Below are 16,265 nucleotides of genomic sequence, written 5' to 3'. Positions count from 1 at the left end.
CACTATGACCAGTCGGAAGCGATTCAAGGGCTCCCACCCAACTCCCAGTACATACGGGCCATCAGTCTGAAGCCATTAGACATTGAGGCACTAAAAGCTGCTTATCCTGCTTTTTTGAAGGGGTTGGCATGCTGAAAGATAATGTAATCAAACTGCACATTGACCCGTCCGTACGACCAGTGCCACAACATCCCAGAAGGATAGGCTTTCACCTACAAGCCAAAGTCACACACGAACTGCAAATGCTACTAAAAAATGACATCATAGAGAGAGCAGTGGGACCCACACCATGGGTGTCCCCACTAGTAGTGGTCCCCAAAGCTGACGGATGCCTTTGCCTCTGCGTCGATATGAGGATCCCCAATACAGCCATCCAACGAGAAAGACACCCGGGACCGAACATAGAAGATATGCTGATAAGACTTAACCAAGCCACAAAGTTCTCAAAGTTAGACCTCAGCCAAGGCTACCACCAGCTAGTCGTCGATCCCGAATCAAGACCCATCACAACCTTCACTACTCACGGTGGTCTTTTCCGCTACAAACGGCTGAACTTCGGCATTTCATCCGCCGCCGAGAACTTTCAGGAAACAATTTGCAGGTTAATCACCCCAGTCACCAACGCATTCAATTACAGTGAAGACATCCTCGTCTTCGGAGTCTCCCAAGACCAACACGACGAGGCCCTACACCAAGTCTGTCGGATCCTCCAAGACGCTGGACTTACACATAACAGCCAGAAATGTGAGATCAATACTCACACCTTATGTTTCTTCAGCCACATTTTCTCAAACCAGGGCATCAAAGCTGACCCGGACAAGATCAGTGCCATAACAAACCTGTCCTCCCCAATGGATGTCTCTGAACTCCGCTCATTTCTTGGCATGGAAAGGTACTGCGCCCACTACCTTCCCCAATACACCACGCTCATATGCCCGTTAAGACAACTGCTGAAAAAGGATCAACCCTTCATGTGGACTGACCAGTGCCAACAAGCATTCTCCTCCATAAAGCAGGAACTGGCAGCCAACCACCAACTGGCATACTTCAACCCTCAATGGCGCACCAAAATCACTGTAGATGCCAGTTGGGTAGGGTTAGGGGCAATACTGGCCCAAACCAACCCACAGCACGTCACCACAACCCACATCGTAGCATATGCCAGTCACGCACTGACCATCACCGAACAAGACTACTCACAGGCAGAGCGCGAGAGTCTAGCTGCCGTGTGGGCATGCGAAAAATGTCACCATTTCATCATTGGACACACCTTCATGCTAATAACAGACCACCAGGCACTGCTAGCTCTCTTTGGCAACCCGAAAATAAAGATGCCGCCAAGCATCGAACGATTGGGGCATTCGCCTCCAGGAAAACGACTATACCATCATTCATAAACCTAGAGGTGACGCCAACCCCGCAGACTATCTGTCGTGCCACCCGGACGGGGCGTCCGACACCATGATGCAAGAAGAAGCTGAAGAGTACATGGCATACTTGTCAATGAACACCCTTCCCCCAGCGATCACAGCGCAACTGTTCGCGGTAAGGAGCAGATCAGACCCCACCATCAGAGCAGCAATACACATCATGAACATGAATAAGTGGCATCGACCAATGAACACTTTGACCGTGGGAAGGGGGGCGGAAGTAGACAGAAGAGATCTAGCGAGAATGGAGAAAATACACAATGAACTAGCCACATCAAGCCAAGGCACCTTACTCAGAGGAAACCGCCTCGTAACACCCAAGAGCCTGAGGAAACCCTTGGTCATGATTGCACACGAAGGTCATCGAGGTGTGGCCAACACGAAAAAGATATTACAGAACCAGGTGTGGTTTCCCCACATGGACACTATCGTGGACGACATAGTGAGACATTGCAGCCCATGCCAAATAAATGCAGCCAGCCCACCGCCATGCCCACTACAGATAATTCCCCTCCCGGAAGGACCATGGCAGCGCATGGCACTTGACTTCTAGGCTCACTGGAAGAGGGAGGCCACCTCTTGGTAGCCATTGATGAGTACTCCCGATTCCCACTGGTGAAACATGTGCAATCCACAGCCTTCCATCACTTCCATCACGTTGTGGGCATGATAGACAAACTGTTCAGTGAATGGGGCATTCCAAACATGGGGAAAACTGATAACGGATCCCCGTTCCAGAGCCAGGAATTCAAGAAATTTGCAGCGCATCTAGGGTTCCACCACCAAAGAATCACACCACCATGGCCCCTGGCCAACAGAATGGTGGAACTCTTCATGGCAAATATCAAGCGCACGTGCCAGAAAGCGGCAACAGGCCAAGCCTCGATGCCCCAGGCCATCTCACAGATGCTACGAAGCTATCAACACACCCCACATGAGGCGACCAGCCACACCCCGGCTGAACTCATGATTAAGTACAAACTACGATCCCGGCTTCCCCAACTCGAGGACTATACGCTCGAGAAAGACGAGGAAATAAGACAGCGAGAAGCAGAGAAAAGACAAAAGGCCAAAGAATGGACTGACAGGAAACGGAAAGCCAGAGAGCCGCTAATCTCTGTTGGAGAGACGGTGCTAATCAGGCAGGCCGAGTGCCGGAAAACGGACTCGACACATCGGCCCGAGCTAATGATAGTGACTGAAGCAAAAGGGCCCATGATCACTGCGATAAGGGATCAAGGCGAGATAACCAGAAACGCATCCTTTTTCCGTAGGATGTTCCAGGAAGATCCAACTGAGGATATGCCCCTAGAGGAGGAGGAGCCCGAGGACCAGAAGGCTCCCCCCGATCCACCTGAGGTGCCCACGTTAACCGACACGGACGACGACGGAAGTGACCAGGCCGAACGGCCCCACAGAACAGCCAGAAGACCCACCCATCTCACTGAAGAAATGTAGACCACGGACTTACTCGATAAGTAAGGGGGCATGTTGTGAAGGGAACAGGGCACACGGCCCCTTTAAGGGAAAATGAAAGCATGAGAGGGATAGGCGGAGGGGAGGGAGGAGGGGAGGCGGGAAAGGGAGAAACGGCAGTTGGGAGATGAATAAAAGAGAGTTCAGATGCACGTTGAGTCCGCGTCGTTATTTGGGCCTAGTACGTCCAAAACACTTGCCAGAACAGTAATGGATGTGTCACCACAAATAGAACCCGTGACTTCAGATCTCCGGAAAGAATAGAGCTTTTTTTTGTGGGGGGAATTAACAGCCACTATGCATCTATTAGGTGGGTAGACAAACATTACTCATTCTAACATAATGTCAAGCATGAGCATAGGAACATGAGCAAAACATCAATTATGTGTGTTCTGTGTTATTGGGGTCGGTACATAATGGGCACAACTGGTAGGTGCCTCCACGGAGAACATGACCTTATTTTTGGAAAGGATTGTGTAGAGAAGTAGCTGGAAAAGTCAATCAGTAAATTAGGGATTTAACTGCAGTGGGTATTTAATAGTGGTATAATAATCTAGGTAAAAAGTCCCAAAATGATCGGTAACACCTGTCAAGTGATAAAATTTCAGGTAAAGAGTCCAACAAGATGTGAAAGTCAATGCCAGGTAGATATGCAATGAGAACATGTACAAAACTACTAGCACAGTAAATTATGTGCAATGCTAATATAGAAATTGACAAACAATTATAAGTAAGTATGCCACTTACCTGAAACATTCCAGTGTGGTTGAGGCAGGCTTCTAGCATCTCAAATTCAAATGCCAGGAAGAGAAAAGTCGGAAAATGTATGAGAGGCAGCTGATCAGAGGAACAATTTGCAAATGTGGTCTACAGTCAGACGTGGGATTCTGCAAATATGTGCAACCCAGATTGCAAGAATTAGGAACAATCTACCCATTCCTGTTTTCAGAGCAATGTAATACAATCTTTAAAATTAAGATGCTCAGTCATTTTTCGAACATGCATTAGTCTGACGAGCCCAGACAGTGACTGGACAGGATGGCACTCGCAAAGAAATCTGGAGCTATATGCTTCGAATGTTGTTAAATAACATGACCCATTCAACTCACTCATTGGGACAGTGTCTGTGGCTATTAAAACAGAACATCCCGTTCTTTTCTCAATGCAATATGGACGCATAAATGGAAACATTCTTTTCATCAGCACATACCAAGGCCAAAAGATCTCTTTCTTTGTAAAAGCTTAAAAATAACTCTTCTGTGAGGTTGAGGTGGTTAATGCACCTCTTGGGCTCAGGTGTTTTTGACTCAGGTTTCAGAGTTGGGTTCAGAGAGTCCCTTATTCATGGACAGCTTTATAGTCTAGAGTCCTAGTCTCCCCTCCCACTGGATTCTCTTGTTGTATGATCCCTGAATACCAGTGAGATTGCACCATCTTGTATTTCCTCCTACCAGCTCATGATTCTACCCTCAATGAATGTGGCACGCTGAAATCTCCATAATCTTTCTCCTTAGGGGTACCTGTTCTCCTCTCATCTCCTCACGTATAGAAGTTCCAACTCCTCCTCTAATTGTACTCCTTCTCTGTCACTGATTTTATAATTCTTCACGTTCTCTTCCCTCTTTGTTGTTTCTCTGTTGGTTCTCCACCTCCAACTGTCATACATTGTCTCGTGTTAGGTAACAGCAATTCTCCACCAGCCTCCTCTCTCAGAACTCTCTTACTCCTGACAATATTTCCCTTTCTCTGTTATGTCAGCTTTTCATGTCATCCTCCTTTAATTACTTCATTCAGTTCCATCCTCCAGATGATACACTTGGTGTGTCTGACCTCCTACCAACGCTCTCAGTAGCTCTCAGAGAGTCCACTTCCTTCAGTCTCCAACAACTCCTCTGCCACTATGACCATTATCTCTTGATACTTACTGCTCTCACAGCTTTCTCTTTTTCTAATGGTCTATTCCTCCACTCCCAAACAACTCTCCTCCCTCTGATAGCAACTCTTTCTTCTTTCTCCAACTCTCCCTCCAGTATCCAGCTCTCTTCCTCTCATCACTCTCCACCATACTCCTTCATTTAATTCATACTGTCAGACTAAACAGTCTGCTAGAATAAGGTCTGTGCGTATCTTTGCTTTCAAATTAAGTGAACAGCAGTTTTTCTTTTAGTGAGCGTGACTTTGTAACAGGGGGGCATCCAGGGGCTTTGCACATGTGATTCATTATTGAACGTTTTTCAGTGGCATTAGTGTTGGAGAAGGCAATGTATTGGCCCTCATTACAAGTCAGGCGGTGGACCATGGTGCTATTAGCACCATGGTCCATGCCGGATTCTGCCATGGTGGATGGCGGAATTACCGCCCCATTCCAAGGTGAGTGGGGCGGTAATTCCCCATTCACCATTTGCCCTTCCCCATTCCCATTTTTGCCCCATAGGGCATAATGGGGATGGGGAAGGCGCTAATTACGGCACCGTAAATTACGGTGCCGTAATTAGCACCAAGGTCGCTTAGCGCCTTGGACTTTAACGCCTGCAAAAAGCAGGCGTTAAAGTGTGAATCAGGCGTTAAGGGTTTAACGGCGCCGACGCTCTTTACGGCGCCTTTAACCCCTTAACACCTGACTTGTAATGAGGGCCATTCCCTCACTCTACAGGGACTTTGAATGGTGGCAATTCCATTCCCTTAAAGAGAAAGGCTTCCCTGTCTGTGCTAGATGTTTGGGTCTGGTAAGTGAGATTGAATGGCCGTGGTGTTCCGCTTATAGAAAGTGAGTACCCTAAGTGTTAGGGCCTCCCGTTTCCCATTTAGTGATCATTGCTTAGGCTAGGGATGATGGGGGTCTGAGTGGAAGCAATGGGGTAATGAATGTCCCTGTGATTACTCACTTGATCGTCTTGCATATTTGCTACAATTGTGAGATTTCCTTTGACTACCCTCTTAAGGAGGCTGCATATTAGCATAAACAGGGCGTGTATGCCCTTATGGTTTCTGAATTTCCCTGACAGGGCTGGCATTTGAACACATCTCTGTCTATCCCCCAGCTGACTCTGGATTGCCACAGAGATGATGAATTTGTAAAACGCTCATGACTGCCCACAGGGATGTCATAGCTGTCTATAAGTTTGGGGAAGGTGTATGTTCTCCTGAGACTGCCGACAGCCTTAGGGACTAAATTGAGGTGGTCTGGGGATTTTATATGCCTCCTCTGGTCCAACATCAACTAGATTGGCTAAGCCCCTTGCCCTTTAGAACATGATACTCACCCTCAGGGTGAGGTAGGGAACTTTGTTACCTTGCCATTCACAAACTAGTTCAGACCAGAGACTAATAGGACTGTTGAGAGGGAAGCCTGACTATTATTGAAAGGCAGCCCCTGAGCAAATGCATTCTTTTCTCTGGATGTACAGGGGGGGATGACTTGACACAAGCTATGAGTACCATAAATAAGTTGACATAGCAATTACAATATGATGGTAGGATATGAAATGATTCATGGCATGTCATTGTGACTAACTGTAATGCAATTTTCTTAGTGAGCCAGATCAACTGCTTGTCACCACATTACTAAGAGACTCTTTGAAAGTGGAACAGAACATCTTGACTGAAGAGAGAAAAATAATGGGTGTCAAAGAAGCTTCAGGAGAGAGAAACATTTAGTCCAAGTATAGGCAAGTGATACAAGTAATTACACTTTTTTGTTCAAGAACAACAGTCCTTTCAGCTATGACATGCAGGAAGGGAAAGTGGCAAATATCAGACGACCGCCAGAAAACCAGCTCCAAATGATTATCCCCCTGTTCCCCACAAAGAAGGTAGTTAGTTCTTTCTGTTGAACAACCTGGACAGCAGGCAAGGAAAGAAATATGTAATATTAATGATGGAGGAACTGAAGTATGATAATATGATTCTGGCCCTATCATAGACACAGAAACAATATCCTTCCCTTATCTAGACATAGGATTAATATATTCACATACCATGAACAGCTTTTTCATGAATGGAAGAAGGAAAACAGTTTTTGGGACATTAACACTGTACTTTTTACTGTGGTTGAGCTTCATCATGTTTTTACATTTATTTTGCCACTGGACATTGTTTTTACTTCAATAGCAGGACATTCTGCCAGTAGTAAATTTGACATAAACACCCTCCCCATATACTGTTGCTCATAACTGATTGCATGGCGAAGGTCCAGCATATTGAAGTCCAGACTACCCTTTAAAGCGTGCATGCATTCGGTACAATCAAATAATTCTTCAAATGAGGGTTCTCTTTCTAATCATCATGTCCATGACTTGGACTTCCCCTTGGATTGTTTATGCTCTGGCGCCTGTTTGGCTATTTGTCTTATATGAACCCCCGGCTCCTCTCCGTTTGATTATTGCCTGTGTTTGTGGGTTTTGTTGTTGTTCTCAGTGTATTTGTTTGTGCTATGTGTGCACCTCTATGCCTACCTGCCATAGGCTTTAAATAAATATATAAATAAAACAATAAAACAATAAAATAAACGACATAAGATGTATGCGCGAGATCAATTCCCTTTATCTATCATCATTCACCCACTTCCTTTGGATCTGGTCTGGACATGTCAGTACTGAGCATATGCTGGGCCTGCTCTGGCCTTCACGTCACTTCCTGTAGACACACTATCTGTGATAGATGAGTCAGTCATTTCTCCATAGGGTCTCTATTTCAATGCTATATAGGAAACTATTAGGGGCTAAACATAATACATTTATTCAAGGGAATTTATTAGGTGCTGAAAATGACATAGATACAGTGCAAGACACAGCCGAACATGTTTGATGTCTAAGATAAATTCACATGTTTTTGTTTTATAAACATAACCCAGTACAGCAGTCAAACAAAACCAAGTGTGTTTAAAATAACGTTTTTGACCCAAAGTTCTCTCATGGAGAGAAATTATCTTCAAAACCATCCCTTATCACACAATGGAAATAGTCAAAACAACAACATGGCTTCTCGGATCGTATTTATATGGAATACACCAGTGAATATCACAGCGGTTATCAAGCCTCGCATCACAGGTGCCGTTAAAGAAATGATGAGAACAATTTTGTTTGGTAAAGTATCAAGGTAAGTATTGAGCTATCGGGAAGCAAAATCGAGTGAAGGTTACGAGACATACTTGGATAGCATGGAACCCAAGGCCATGCACTCACTATATATTAAATTCAGAGTGGGAACATTGCCATTGGTTTATCGTGTAAAAAGGTAAGATAATGCGCTGCCAGATAAATGCCCTTGCTCCAGTATATTTTTTGAAAATGTTTCTTATTCTGCCCAGCCTACATAACACAAAGAAGATGTTACCTCAAACATAGATTTATTAAGCACAATGCCAGATGTTCAATTGAAGCGATGTTTCTTTGTAGAATTACGGCCGATGAGGTCACTACGTGAGCGGTAGCTTAATAACAAATGAGTGCATGGTGCGGGAGGGTAGCATTGATAAAGGAGGCAAATCAAACTGCTAAGATGAATGAATTGTGCGAATAGAGCTTTGGATGCAGGATTGTAGCTCATCTGGTTTATGACTCACTGTAACGCTGCAAAGGCATCTGTTTGCCCCACCCATTCTAACAATGCCCATTTGATATCAGGATACAGGGTAGTCCCCAATGGGTTTACATTTTGATAGGAGGCTTGTAAGTCTTCTCAGAATAAAGGGCTTATTAAAAGGTCTTTGAGCCTTTGTCCCAGTTTAAACTGCACAGCGAGTTGCTTAAAGATATTTTTTTTAAATTTCCAAAATCGTCTGGTTCCTGATAAGGCTGGAGAATGCCACGGGGAACTATCCGTTGTGAGGATCCCGTTCATACTATCTCAAAGCCTTCCCGGAGTCATCTAACAACTTGGGTCTGATGTTCTACTAGGTGCTCCAGGAGAGATTTGAAGCCACTCATTTCAACATCGTGCTTAAACAAGGAGGAGGACATCTCAGAGTAGTTACTTCCTGCGTCCTCCCACTCGTCAGAATTTTCATGGACTTGCAAGGTCTCTTCTAACCCTTCTTTCTCGTCTGAAGTCGGGAAGTTTAGAACTAAGGGTGATGGATAGGGCAGTTTGAAGTGGAAGTTTTGGGATTTTAGCCATAAGGGAGGTTTTATGTGCAGTCGTCTGATTGGTGGAAGGTTGACGATAGGTGTTGCCATATACTCTAGGGACTGTGGTTTTGTCTATCAGGAATTTAAAAAATCCCACTATGTGGAGTGTCAGAAGAAGGATGCAGACACTTCATCAATAGTTCTTCTACTTGTTTGTTTATTAAATGATAACAAAAGAGCTTAACTTTCCCTATTGCTATTTGTGTGTACCCTGCCTATGTAAATAACTAAGGTGCTAGTCTGTCATCAGGAAGTTATAAAACTAAAAAGTCTGCAGTACAAAAATGAATCCTAACTGACCCTACCAATGTTATTAACAAAATATATTCCAGAGAATGGCTGTTTTCCTGATTGTCTTTTCTCTGAAGGTTTCTTTTTTGATTCCAAAGTCTTATTAGTAGGTTATTTTCAAATACCCTATTGTCACTTTCTTTAACAAGATCTTGTAATTCTTTTACAGGTTCTCTGGGTTTTCTCTCCTTCTTAGGGGTGGTTTTCCAGGAATCGCGTTTAATGTTTCTCTTAACTTTTGTTCAACACTGATGTGACTTTTATATTTATGTATCATACACTGTCTTAACTGTGATATGCTTTCTTGGTAGTTAATGTTCCCCCTATCTTGGCATCACATAGAATCTTGAATGAATTTCACCTGTCTAATCGTCATAAAATTCTCCTTCTGGTTTACAATCTCTACATTGTGCTCCAGACTTGCTGTTCTCTCGCAATGGTTCCATAAAGGTTAATTTGCCTTTATCAGAAAATTCTCTCTCTCGCTAATTTGTTCTATTCTTCACTTATTAACATATGAGGTATCTCTCCCTTGTTCCCTTGTATTTTTGTCACTGAGTCTTAATGATCTCTTTTTCATGCTCAACGTTGAGCCTCTCCTTTGCTTGCTCTCTCTCTCTCCATATTTGTTCCACCCTTTATTTCTTAGTCTGTTTGATCCTTTCCCCTCATCGCAGGATGTTGGTGCCCCACGTGTGATGAATTATTTTTCAGCCTTTATTGTGTTTCCCTTTCTCACACCATTATAATTCTGTTGTATTGAATTTAACTTCACTGTCTCATCCATCACACTGAGATGAATTCCTCATACTTCTTAATGATTGGTGGCCTCACAATTTTCCCATTCTCCCCATTACCTTGAATGCTGCAAGAGAAATAGCTGCCGCCAGTGTTCGCTTGGATTCTCTTTGTCAGTACGTCTTCTCAGCCTTCTCGTCTTCTCCAATGACCCGCTCTTGCTGACCTCTGTCTGTGTGGGTAGGTAACACTGCGGGTATCTATACGATTCACTGACCTCGCAGAGTAGTGGTTTGGACCTTTTCTATAGGCAGCTGACCCACCAGGAAGTCATTGTGGTCACGCCATCACCATCTTCTCCTCTGTTTCTCTCTCCTTCATTTGGACACACCACGTCCGCTGCTTTACTCTCTCCTTCAGAGCAGTTCTAAAATGTGCGAGCTCCACGGTTCTCCTTAGTGCCCGCCTATATGTATGCTGTCAGGAGGCTCCTCTGCCTGCATACACATCTCTGTCCTTTGCCTTGCCTTGGTGTGTACTCCTCCTTCTGTCTCCCCATCTCAGTTAAATGGAGATTTTTGTTTAATGGGACTGATCTTTCTAGGTTGAAACAGTACATTTTAGTTTTGGCTTTGGCCAAGTCTTTGGATTTTACACAGTTCTTTGCTCCCATTTATGCCATCATGGGATATGTCCTAGGGATTTCCTCACAGGAAAGGGAGTCCTTGTCCCCAAAGAGGGAGTCTCTCTCAGTGATGTCCCACTTGCCCAGACCCGTAGGGGGGGTCTTGTGAATCAGGAACACCTCCCTAGCCTCAAAGAGGGAGGCTTCCCCTTGTACAGAAGGGGCAAATTCCCCTAATTCTTCAAAGGAGTCACACACATAAGTGGTATAACTTTGGTGCCTGGGGCATCAGCTGTGGTAATGGCCATGGCCATGTCTCGGATGATCTAACTACTGACCATGGCCACACAGGGACTGCCATTAGGGTTAAGGTGGGAACTGGGCCTGGCCTCCAGCAATTCCCAATGTCTACTCTCAGATGGCTAAAGGGGCTTGCAACATGGCTGAAGCCCATGCTCCAGGGATTGTGGCCAGTGGCCATGGCAGTAAGCCATGATGCAGCAATTGACCTAAATTGACCACAGGGCTGGGCTGCCGGTCAGGCCCAATGTCTACTGTGGGATGCTTTGCCAGGCCAGCAATGTTTCTGATGCTCATGCCCCAAGTGTTGTTGCCATGGCCACAAGCTGTGGACAGTGGCCTGCCTTCCCATTACGGTATACTGGGAACTGTGCCAGGCTGTAGTATAGGTCCAGTGGCTATTGTGGGTGGCTTGCTGGGGCCGGGTTCATGGTTGAGCCTTTCATGCCCAATATGTGCTGCTCAAAATTACACACATCAGTATGCCCAATATGTTTCTTAAAGGAGAGTTATAGTTCTTTAATGTATGTTAAAAGTGAAACTATTAATAATTTACTGTGCTGGAAAATCATGAAACTTATTTAGTTATAATAAACATTGAAAGTCAGTGAAAAAACATTGTAAATGGGACGCTATGGCCAATGAGCTTAGGACCCTTGGTAGGTACCGTGTCATGCAGTAGGTGGGATTCAGAGTAACTCTTTACACCAAATAATCAAACCAACTCAGGAAGATGGCAAAGTCGTTTTACTGTTTTATTATCAATTGTCTAAAACAGGGAGTTACAAAAGACATCAATGGACGTCGCACAGAATTCTCGCAAAGCATTTAATAAAAAACAACACTTTTATAGTAAACACTTGTCATACATGACATCATATTATGTGGCAGATAAGAACAACCTACGGGGGATTGTGGTTGGTTCAAGTGGAGCATCTAAATATACTTTCTATAAGAAGTCAGGTTGTGGTTGGGTCTCTACAGTCAGGTGGACAACTGATGCCCACCCCTAGTGCAAATCATCCTCAAAAGTTATTAGAAACACGGTACCTCATTGGCTCTCAAACTATAAGGCCTTTCATTATATGGCCCTCTACAATTTCTTAGCACGCTCGTGCCATGTCTGGAGCATTTGGTTCACTAGCAGCACGTAAGCTCATACCCCAGGTATCAGGGGGTGGACTGGACTGCACCTCCCTACCCAATTAGCCCATTCCTTCTGCTATGAAGATTGACTTCAAACTTAGTCTTGCAACATATTCTCTTCTCTGGTAATATAAGAGAGTGTGATCACACACTTATCTTCGTTCTAGAATTGTGTTCACAACTCTGTTTTCATCCTGGGTTCACGTGACAGCAGACCACAATTAGGCCCATTTTACGGCATTTAATTGTCTTGAATTGCTAAAACTTGGTTCATGGTGTTCTTTCCTTGCACCTTGACAAGGGATAATTTGGCTTCTCACGTTCTCTGCCTTCAAGAATAGATAACCAGTCTTGGCTGCCTTCAGCCCTGACACAAGGCCAGCAAGCCCTTCTCAACTCTTCTACGCTCTCAGATAATTCTCTGCTGTGACCCAACTTTCAGCCCTTCTCCTAATAGTTTGAGCTTACTAGAATTGTGAATACGATGTCCAGCTTCTATATAATGGCGGCTCCATCTGCAGTCTATTCACTACGTATATCCAGCTTCTAAGATTACTTGATCTGTTTGCGTTGCTGCATCTATACACTTATTGAAGATGCACATTTTCTACAGTAATCTTCATACGTGTAATCTTCATTTCACACATGAAAGCTTACACGAGTTGTTACTTTTATCAGCAGTTTCTGTAAGGTCCATACATTTTCTTCTTCAGCCAGTCTTCTCAGTGCGTTACGTTTGTTTCGTGTGACATCACCAACTTCTCTTTCTCTCTTTTTCATGTTGCTTCAGTGACCTCCTCTTCGGGAATATCTTGACATCTCTTCGGGAATACATCTGATAGGCTTTTCTTAGTGGATGCCTTTTCTCAAAGATTTGATGCAGAATAGTCACAACTTCTGGTGTCAAGCATGACACAATTTCAGGCTGCCAGCATACAGGTAGTAGGAGGGGACGGGACTTCCTGCAGGGGCTGTAATTGGTCAAACAAATAAGGGGAGAAAGGAGAGGGGTGGCAAGGGGAAAAAGGGGGGTTAGACGAAGCAAGGGAGACAGAAAAAGAGAGAGAATGAGAGAGTAAGAGAGAGAGAGAGAGAGAGAGAGAGAGAGTTGAGCATTTGAGGATGTTTTTGGAAGCTGTCCCCCATATGACCCGAGTGACCACTAACAGTGCATCCACAGTTCTGCAACACATGCGCAGTGAGGAACAACATGAACAGCAAATTGTGACAAATGGACACAAGAACAACATCCGCAGATAGAAGCACATACATCCACAAAGAACAAAAATGCATTGCTGCAATCACATACACATTATCCAAAGATGGCAGCACACACAGACTCACACAAAACACCAATGGATGGCAGCACAAACAACTTAAAGTGCAACAAAGGACACACACACACACACACACATACATGCACATAACAACGTATAACAGCAAGCACATACTTTCACGCACCAATGGATATCACACACAAGCACACGCACACATGTATACACAAACACACACTCACACACACAGAATGTCAACAAACACACAGAACACAACAAAAAAAGAAGGCAACACAAGTAATAACACTCATACACAGGCACACATCATAACAACAATGGATAGCCACACAAACAATGCTTGGCAACACACAAGCACACACATACTACAATAGATGATGGCATTAACAGAAAGATACATCCCTTTTTTCAGCACCACCACTTGAGGACACCCAAAGAGCACCCTTTGTGCTGCTGCTGCAGACCAGTAGCTGGACAAAATGACACAACCGTGCCAGGCCCCATGAAAGCCCCTATCTTTTCAGATTGGTGCATGCTACCCAAAGGGAGCTTGTTTACCATAATTGCCAATCCATCTGATTTCACTTGTGATCTAAAAAGGATTTATACACATGAAATTGCATAAGAATACTTTCTGTGAAGCTGTTTGTATGGTAAAATGTTGAATTTGGAACAATTAAAAAGGCTTGTGTTTCGGAGTGGCAATGGAGCCATGATTGTTATAATGCCGATTGGCCAAGCCAGAATGCATTTCAAAGGCCCAAGGGAGTGGGCAGGCCAAGCCAGGCTCCCTTATAAGGACCCATTACAAGAAAGCACCCTGTCTGGCCCTGTGGTGCTTTGCAGTCACTTCCATCCTGCCTACTCTGCCCTCCAGTAAGCAGATCCACCGAGGGTGAGGGCCTGAGACTGCAGCATCTGCTCCTGGACAAGATGGCCACCGCAGCAGCATTTACTATCAGTGAGTGTTGCTGGCTTGATGTCCCACCCTCCCCACATGCCGATTGGCTGACCAGAATGCATTTGTAAAAGCCCAAGCGACCCGGCACGTGAAATCGGCCCCCTTACAAGAACCCATTACAACAATGCCTTCTGCCTGACTCTGTGGTGCTTTGCAGGCACTCCCATACTGCCTTCCCTGCCCTCCAGTAAGCAGAATCACTGAGGGTGAGGTTCTGAGACCGGACAATCCACTGCTGGATAAGATGGCCACTGCCGCAGCAATTGCTAAAGGTGAGCCTTGATGGCTTGATGTCCCACCCTCACATGCTGATTGACTGAAACAGAATGCATTTGTAAGAGCCCAAGCAAGACGGCAGGCGAAGACGGCCCCCTTGCAAGGACCCATTGCAATGATGCACACTGTCTGACTCTGTGGTGCCTTGCAGGCACTCCCATACTGCCTCCCCTGCCCTCCAGTAAGCAGATTCACTTAAGGTGAGGTTTTGAGACTGGACCTTCCACTGCTGGGTAAGATGGCCACCAACGCAGCAATTAGTAAAGGTGAGCCTTGCTGGCTTGATGTCCCACTCTCCCCACATGCCGATTGACTGAAACAGAATGCATTTGTAAGAGCCCAAGAGAGAGGGCAGGTGAAGCCGGCCCCCTTACAAGGACCCATTGCAAGGATGCACCCTTACTTGCCCTATCCAGCCATGTATTGCCATGAAGACCAGCCAGTAAGGTATACCCAAAGCAATTTGGATTCCAAAACTATGCATGTCATTAAGTCTACCCCCTCATGACTCTATCATGTCTACTGCAGTGCTCCCCGTGATCCAATTCACTGGTGTCCCGTTTGATTCCAAATTGCTAGACTCTCCACTTCCCGTGGCACATCTCTCATGCTCAGACTAGTCCAAAACCTTGTCACTGGCTCCCATCTCCAGCCTCTACATTATGCATGTCTCCAAAACACCTGCCCAGTCTAATGTTCAGTCCAATGTCCAGGCACCACGTGTGCTCGGTCCCGCACCTATCAGGTATATCCACAAAGGCCCGCCTTGCTGCAAGTGTCCCACTATCCCCACTGCTGCTTTTGACACAGAACTGCAGATGTCACACATGCATGACCAACTCACCCCCACAGGGATCACATCCATGCAATCACTACCCTGCACATGTCTGAACAGGCATAGGCGACTTGCATCCTGCACAGGCCACACCTGGAAACATAGCATACAGGTGGCACACTGTCTGAACCCATCACCAAATACACAACCACCTTACAAAGCTTGTGAACTTTCTACACACAGCTTACCAGTCCTGACTCCTGACATGAAGGACAGGCTTGCCAACCTGCCTAAACCTTCAATATGCACCTCTACCACGAATGCTGATGATCTTCCCAAGACCTTCATGGACAGACAAACTGGTCAGCACCCCTGCCCCTACCTACTAGCTTCACCCCAGGGAAGGCAAACCACTACACATGTTCACAGGGTTGACCCACTTACCACCCTACAACAACCATCCATAAGTCTTCATGGCACCAATCTGGCCTCAACCTACACCACACCGCGTGTGCCTATACCAGCCACACATCCCTCACCCCCACACACTTTCCTCATTCCTGCTATGACAGAGCCTAAACTTACCACCTGAACTGCCCATGCATATTAGAAGAGTGATGGTGAATGCTAGATCTGTCGGTGCCCATGCACCTGAAATAGCCTACCTCATTCCAATCAACAATCTTGACTTACTGACAATCTCTGAATCCTGGCTGCATAGCACCTCTGGCCACACTCTTGCCTTTGCCATCACAATGGACTACACCATCTTTCGGAAAGACAGGACAGATGGCAGGGGAGATGGCGTGGCCATTATAGCCACACAC

Source organism: Ambystoma mexicanum, chromosome 3p, assembly GCF_040938575.1.
Source record: "Ambystoma mexicanum isolate Mex_15411 chromosome 3p, UKY_AmexF1_1, whole genome shotgun sequence".
Lineage (NCBI taxonomy): Eukaryota > Metazoa > Chordata > Amphibia > Caudata > Ambystomatidae > Ambystoma > Ambystoma mexicanum.
Note: the sequence above shows the minus strand (reverse complement) of the source record.